The sequence below is a fragment of the Aethalodelphis obliquidens genome, unplaced genomic scaffold, assembly GCF_003676395.1.
Source record: "Aethalodelphis obliquidens isolate GAN/ISIS:26980383/991018 unplaced genomic scaffold, ASM367639v1 scaffold20, whole genome shotgun sequence".
Lineage (NCBI taxonomy): Eukaryota > Metazoa > Chordata > Mammalia > Artiodactyla > Delphinidae > Aethalodelphis > Aethalodelphis obliquidens.
Window position 1 is genome coordinate 25,600,549 of NW_020837964.1, and position 7,269 is coordinate 25,607,817.

At 38.8% G+C, this 7,269-nt stretch overlaps 1 long non-coding RNA gene across 1 annotated transcript in view; it reads left to right on the forward strand.

Annotated features, from left to right (window-relative positions):
- The first annotated feature begins 524 nt into the window (after nt 1-524).
- Nucleotides 525-7,269, forward strand: part of LOC113627248 (uncharacterized) — a 21,202-nt gene continuing 14,457 nt past the window's right edge. The window contains exon 1 of the long non-coding RNA XR_003435485.1: nt 525-587. This is a non-coding gene — a long non-coding RNA (uncharacterized LOC113627248). The remainder of the gene's footprint in view (nt 588-7,269) is intronic.

The following is a 7,269-nucleotide window of genomic DNA, read 5'->3' on the forward strand; positions in this document are numbered from 1 at the left end:
GAAGGGGGAGATCTTATGCCCTGCAACAATAGCAGACCCCAAGGAGGAGAAGAAAGACCCCTCTTCCTTCCCAGCAAGGACTCAGCCAATTAAAACAACATGGACTCTTTCTTTACTATAACCCTCCCAACTTTCTTTTTCCCTCTGTAAAAGGGCTATCCTTCCCTTGCCATGCAGGGACTTGCACATGGCTCACCATGGTTGCAGACACAAATAGCAATTCTCTGTTAATCCCCAATAAACCCATCTTTGCTGGAGAAATATCTGGCAGTTTATTTGCTGTAGGTCAATAAACCCATGTCCCAACCACCTCCTTTATCAGGCTCCCCTCATAGGACTTATACTCTGGGCCACTTACCCCAGGGCCAAGTACCAGACAACTAAGAACAGCCTCCATGCCCCAGAGCATGCCAAAATTATTCATACTAGCCAACTCTAAACCTGTTTACCTACTCCACCCATTCCTTCTTGCAGAAATCACTATAAAGTCTCTTGTTCACTCACTCTGCCTCCTGATTGACCCTGGGGCTTCTCTGCATGGCCCTGCATGGCATATCATGCTTTTTGTTTCCTGTTTCTAAGGAGCTGTAAGTATAAAAAACTTCTTGCAATGACAGTAAGTTACATGTCTGTGTGTCTCACCATACTTGATTAAAGCAAATGCTGGGCGCTCTTTTAAGACAAGAAGGCTAGAAAGAATTGGATGTAAGGGAGTGATGAGTGTGTTGCATGACTGGACAGTTGATCAAGGACCATTTAAGTGGGGACCATTTAACTTCAACTAATCATTTATGAGACAAAGGATGGGAATTTAAAGGGTCTATAACTAGCCTTGTTATAGATACATAAAATTTGAAGATAACTTCTTGTTTAAATCATATGGGTAAGAGTGGATCTCTGCAATAAACAATGTCCAGAAACACAAAAAGGATGGGGGACATTTCTTGACTGTTCCTGTTTTCCAGGAGAACAGGGCTCAGGTAAAGTTCCACGATGTCACTAGCCTTTTTAGAACAGGATTCTTATCATGGCAGGTCATATTGTTTAACTTTTTTTTTTTTTTTACTTTTTTCTCTACACTTGTGAGCTTTAACAGTGCTTTTGGAGTGGGACAATATAAAATTTGAGTGTCAATTATAAATATTGTTTGAGATTCCATTAGACTCAAAACCAACTTTGCTGAAACAAATAACTTAGGGTTAATACAAAACAAAATAAAAATTCCTTCATATAGTGATTATTGCGCTCTGTCTCAAAACACTTGTGGAATATTAACTCATTCTACATGTTATCAGACTGGGCTTCAAAACGTTAAAACAACCTAGATCATTACTGAGATTCTTCCAGGGTCTAATACAGATGATTCTAAGATAAAGATGCCTTTATGTTTCTAAGTCCCTGACCCATTAAATTCCACCATGGTCTGTCTCCGTTCCATAGAACACTATGCCTCAACCCCTACCCTACTGAGAAAGGGACAGTTGGTGAAGGGGAAGAGGTTGAGAAAAGAGGATGTGCAAAGAATGAACTCTGATGTACGAATTTGCTTCCTACAGGGTCTCAATCACAGAACAGAGAGGAAATCATAACATAATAAAATTGCATTCATGCATATTCACTTAAAAAGAATTGTATTTAATATTAACAATATCTTAAGTCGTCATGATGTAGCTAATAAACCAGCAAACAGCAATTCATATTGGAATTGTTTGACTTCCTGTCAAATAGCAGCATTCTTGTACATGTAGAAAGAGTGAGATAAACAACTTAGCTGAGAATTAATGAATTAAGAAATACCTGAAAAGCTTTGTCTATGATCTGGGTTATTGGAAGAACTCCAAGGAGTAGTCTTGATTTTGATTAATATTATAATTTATCTAGTTAAGGAAGTACCTCATAAATACTCATGAAGCATTTTATTAGATGACTGTAAATACTTAAAATCTTATTTTGCAGTCCTTTTCATCACAAAGAAAGAGGAACAGTCTGTGAGCTGTATATCATTTAGCCTTGTTCATTGACAGCCAGTCACACTGTTTTAAAAACAAGATGTTTCAATACTCATGCTGCCTTTGCATAAAGTTGGTGTTCTTATAGATCTGCCCTTGTACTAATGTGATATATAGAACTTAATTCTGTGATGACACATGCTCTCCTACACCCTCTAGTGGCACATTTTCCCTAAGGCCATTCCAATGATGAGCTAAGGACAGATGGGGTCTATTTACAGCAACTCAGTGGACATTTGATAGCCCAATATATGCCAGCAGCTTGGAGAGAGAAGGGCTAAAAGCAGCATCTCAAACCTACCTCACAGGAAGTAAGGCTCTGCAAAACTTTTAAAACTTTCATCCATCTGCCCTTCTCCACTTTGCAATAACCATCCTCTCTCTGCTGTCCAAACCGTACCACCACTACAGCTAGTGCCCTCTGGTTTCTCCTCTCCATAGCTACACTCTCATCATCATAACAGTACACACACACCATAATACAAAAAAGCAAACACTTTCATTCATCTATCAAAGGGAAAGGAGTAATGACTTTCAGTGACGCCGCCCATTACAGAACAGGTGCACTTTTGATATGCCAGGACTTACAGATCTTCCCAATCTCCATTTACAATCCCACTTCAATTTCATGGACATTTTCATGCCAGTGATACTTCTGTCCAACATCCATTTATAGACAAGCATGTATTAGTTGAAATTCATCTGAACCTTTTTTTTTTACTCAAGCCTTTTTGGGTCTTCCACACACTTTCCACATTTTCAAGCAAATATCCATAAAATCTCTGCTTTCTCAACTCAATCTGATCCACTAAGCCCTATAAGAAACCTGACCCTTCCACTCAATCCAATTTGTTCACTGTATGAAAAGTCTCTATAGGTTCTAGGACCGATTTGAGAAATTATCCAGAACATTCCTTCCATCTACAAGTTTCCCCAACTTGCTTTGTCCTAACCAGCAACTGAGAATGCTTTATTCAAAATATAAATCCCAAGGATTGACATCCACAAGATGACAGGAATTGTTTTTTTAAAAAAAACCATCATCCTCAAATAGAACATTGATTTTAACAGCCACCCCTACCTTTGTAGGAGTCAAGGAGTCCAGCGGAGAAGTTTCAGCACACCACCAAAGCAAAAAAACCCCTGAAAATAAATGCATTGAAGAAAGTGAGAACAGTTTCAATTTACCCATATCAGTCCTCCCCCAAGGGGGCACATCTCAGTGCCAAGAGCAATTTCTTGGCCCCCAGCAATTTCTCCTACATGGGAAAGTAACAGTGTAGTGAGTGCCTTGCTTCCCTGGCTATGTGAGATACTGCCCAAGAGGCACCCTTCTTTCTCACCCAAACCAGAACACTAAGGTGATCAGCACCACCAAGGGACTGAGAGAAGCTAGGAGCACAGTAACCAAGACACAGAACTCAAAGGACTTTGAGTCCTATGACAAACTCCATCAGGAAGATGCCCCATAAGCCACTTGGGACACCTTGCTTACAGGTCCCCCCAGCTGGCCCATGGATGCCCTTGAAGCTCTGTCTGCCTCACTCACCCGAATCCTCTTCCCCACCACCCACACGGCGGGCTCCCTGAGCACGCGCTGGTGGATTATGAATGCAAGTTTTTGCAGATGGCTTGTGAGCACCTGCATAAAGTCAAGCTGACTGCAGGACTGGAAGAAGGCACAGTTAGGGCACCACCCCCAGAGAGAACAAATGGGAGGCTCTCAAGCATCTGGCCTGGCTTTCTAGAATTCAGAGAAGGCACACAATTTTAGTAATTCGCTCCCAAGAGGGAACAACAGATGTAGAGCGGGTGATTCCATTGAGAGCCTCAGAAGCCTTAGCCAGACTGGTGAAACTATTTTTCTCCCGAAGCCAGTCGTCAAAGAACAGAGAAGGTGACTGCTCCTTCAGTAGAAATCATAAAAAAGAACCAAATAAATTCTGGAACTAAAGAATACAAAGAGAGCAAGCTTAAGAGTCTGTGAATTCAAAGGTAAGTCATTTGAAATTATCCAGTCAGAGAAGAAAAAAAGATGGATGAATAAAACCCTGCAATTATTTACTCTCATTATTCCACGACCCCTGCCCTGTCAAGGTGATGACATTATTTTGGAACTACTGGTTCACACAAAAGTGTGGTTGCTTGTTGTTATCGTTTAAATAATTTTGGAAAACCCATCACACCAGACTTCCCTCTGGGATTGTGGTTTTCAATTTTTTTTTTTTTTTTTTGGTCTCATGAAAATTCTACATTCTTAAAAATAAATGAGGACTCTCATGAGGTTTCGTTTATGGGGGTTATATCTGCTAATATTTAACGTATTAAAAATAAAATAGATTAAAAAATTTAATTTATTGATTCATTTAAAAATAATAAACCCATTACATGTTAACTTAAATAACAACCTTTATTTAAAAAGAAGAGTGAGAGATGTGGTATTGTTTTACATTTTTTCAAATCTCTTTAATGTCTCATTTAATAGAAGATGGCTGGATTGTCATATCTGTTTCTGCATTCAGTCCATTGTGTAAGTCATTCTAGTTGAAGTAAATGAACATTTGACCTCACAGAGATAGGTAGTTGAAAAGAGAGGGACCCCACTGACCTCCTGAAAAGGTCTCAGGGAACCCCAACCTTCCCCAGACCACTCTTTGAAAACCTCTAAAAACAAACAGACAAAACCTGTTTAATATCCTTTAACCAACCATTACTAAAGCTATTGGAATAACCACGGTTATTGAACTAAGGACATGCTATGTTGGGTTTGAATTTCAAAATCTTAATTAAGGTTTACTTGCCTTTGTTATTGTTTCCTAAATGGCTTTCCTCTTTAGGCTTGAGTTTGCTCCAGGACTAAGTCACTTAACTTCTCTAAATGCCATATAGTGTGTTCCTTTCCCCATCTCTACTTTCCTGGGTATAGCACAGGAGTCTAAAAAAGAATCGGTGCTGCCCCTCTATTGGTGCCACAAGTGGGATCTCCCCAGCCATTTTCTTTGCATCCTGTGACAGTTCATTTGTAGTACATTCATGCTTTTTAGTTCTCTCTTGGGGAAACATCTCAGCTAGAAACTGAAGCATAAGGTGTGTGTGCACAGACACAGACACTGTTGTTTGCTATTATCTTAGGAAGATGTAGTAGAAGTAAATAAGTTTTATGGTGCAAATATTTCACATTCTGATAAATACAAGTCACTTCCTACTTTATCCTTTTCACATCGACATTCTTACCTGAACACTCTTTCCATAACATAACTAATCCAGAAGTGGTGAGTATAAATTTTGTAGATTAAAACAACAGTATGTCTAATTACATATAATTACCCAAACCATTATCTGCCACAACTACCAACATCCTTTGAAGCACAATTTGGAAAATCTATTCTAGACTATACCTAGGAGAACTGCTATTAAGATAGTGTTGGAAATCTCTAGTGGGTCACTGAATGCTCCTGAAATCATCTCATTAGCAAGTTCTAAACTATCCCTCCAGATTCTACATTTCTACTTTAAAAAAATGTAGTGATCCATTTTATATAGACAAATTGGGTAAAAACTTACAATAATCTTGAAAAGTACGCAGAACATAGAATAGATAACAAATTACTAATTTGGTAATTCTTGCCAAAACAACACTCTTAATTTTGTTCAGTTTCTGATAATGTGTTTAAAAAATAAGCAAACAAAACTTAACAAAATTAGAAAAGATGCCCAATTCGCAAATAGGCATAAGAGGAAAGAAAAATATATTCCTCCTACTGAGAAAAATTTTCTTAGATACCTACATATGAATGACATATCAAAAAGAAACTATGAAAGACAGGAGAGCAAACTGAGATTAGTTCAATTAGTACGTTGATTATTTCATGCAAGGCACATGTGTACTGAGGGATTCAAAGCAAAATAAACTATGGCCTGTGACCACCTGGAGCTTATGATCTACTGAGTAATATAAGACTTTACACAACTCAAATTGCCAAATCAGATTACTACTATTATTGCAAATATTAAAGTATACTGAGTGAATAAAGAAGAAAAAATAAGTAATTCCAATGAGTTCTAAAATACAGTTTATAGAGAAAGTGACATTCAATTAGTTTTTTATAAAACAGACTGAAGTGTGACCAGTGAATCTTCTAAGTTAAAAAAAAAAAAAAATAGGACCAGAGGTCAGAATATAAGAAAACGCAGGGTATGCTTAGGTGTATTTGGGGAAGTTTCTGCTTCAAAGAATTGTTGATTATAGTCAATGAATTATAAAGCATATTTTCCTTTATGACCTGTATTCACTCAGAATTAGATTAAGGTCTTTATAGGTCAGAAGTCATTCGAACTCAGTACGGATGAGCAGCTGTGGAAAGTTAATAACTTGCACAGATTATTTATGATCCCACTGAAGTTTCTTTAATTAAGCGAACTTTCATAATCCCTTTCTAATACCTTATCAACTTGATTTTTATCTATGTAACCACTGGCTGCCATAGACCAGGGGACCTGTTATGAGACTCAAGATGATACCAAAGAATTTTAGACTTAAATGAACAATTGATGGCTAGCTACCCACTCAGCAGTGGTTAGGGCAAGAATTGGTCTGACTAAAGCTTTCTATCCTGAGCTTCTGGTACATAATGTTCCACTCCTGAAACTGGATCAGTTGTCCTAACACTGCTAGACAATCCTTTGCCCCGTCCAATGTATGGACTTAGAAGAAATCGTCTTAACCTCTTGACTCTATCAGGCCATCATCTGTACATCCTTTTCAGACTTAGTATATTCTCCTCAGGAGGCCCAAGGATGTCCTCTATCATGAGTTTAGTAACCTTTGGCAAACTTTTTCTGTAAAGAGCCAGATAATATCAACATATATTTAGGCTTTCCAGATAATAAACAGTTGGTCTCTGTTGCAACTGCTCAGCTCTTCATTATAGCACAGAGGCAGCCACAGACACTATATAAATGAATGGATATAGTCAGATTTCACCTGGGGGCTGGCTGTAGTTTCTGGTTCCTGCACTAAGGTGTCTGATTTATGAAGGGAAACCCTTATAAGATCCTGGTAAAGCAAAATTAAGAGGGAAAGAAAAAAAAAAAAACTATAAAGGTACAAAGAGGGGCTTCCCTGGTGGCGCAGTGGTTGAGCGTCCGCTGCCGAGGCAGGGGACACGGGTTTGTGCCCCGGTCCGGGAAGATCCCACATGCCGCGGAGCGGCTGGACCTGTGAGCCATGGCCGCTGAGCCTGCACGTCCGGAGCCTGTG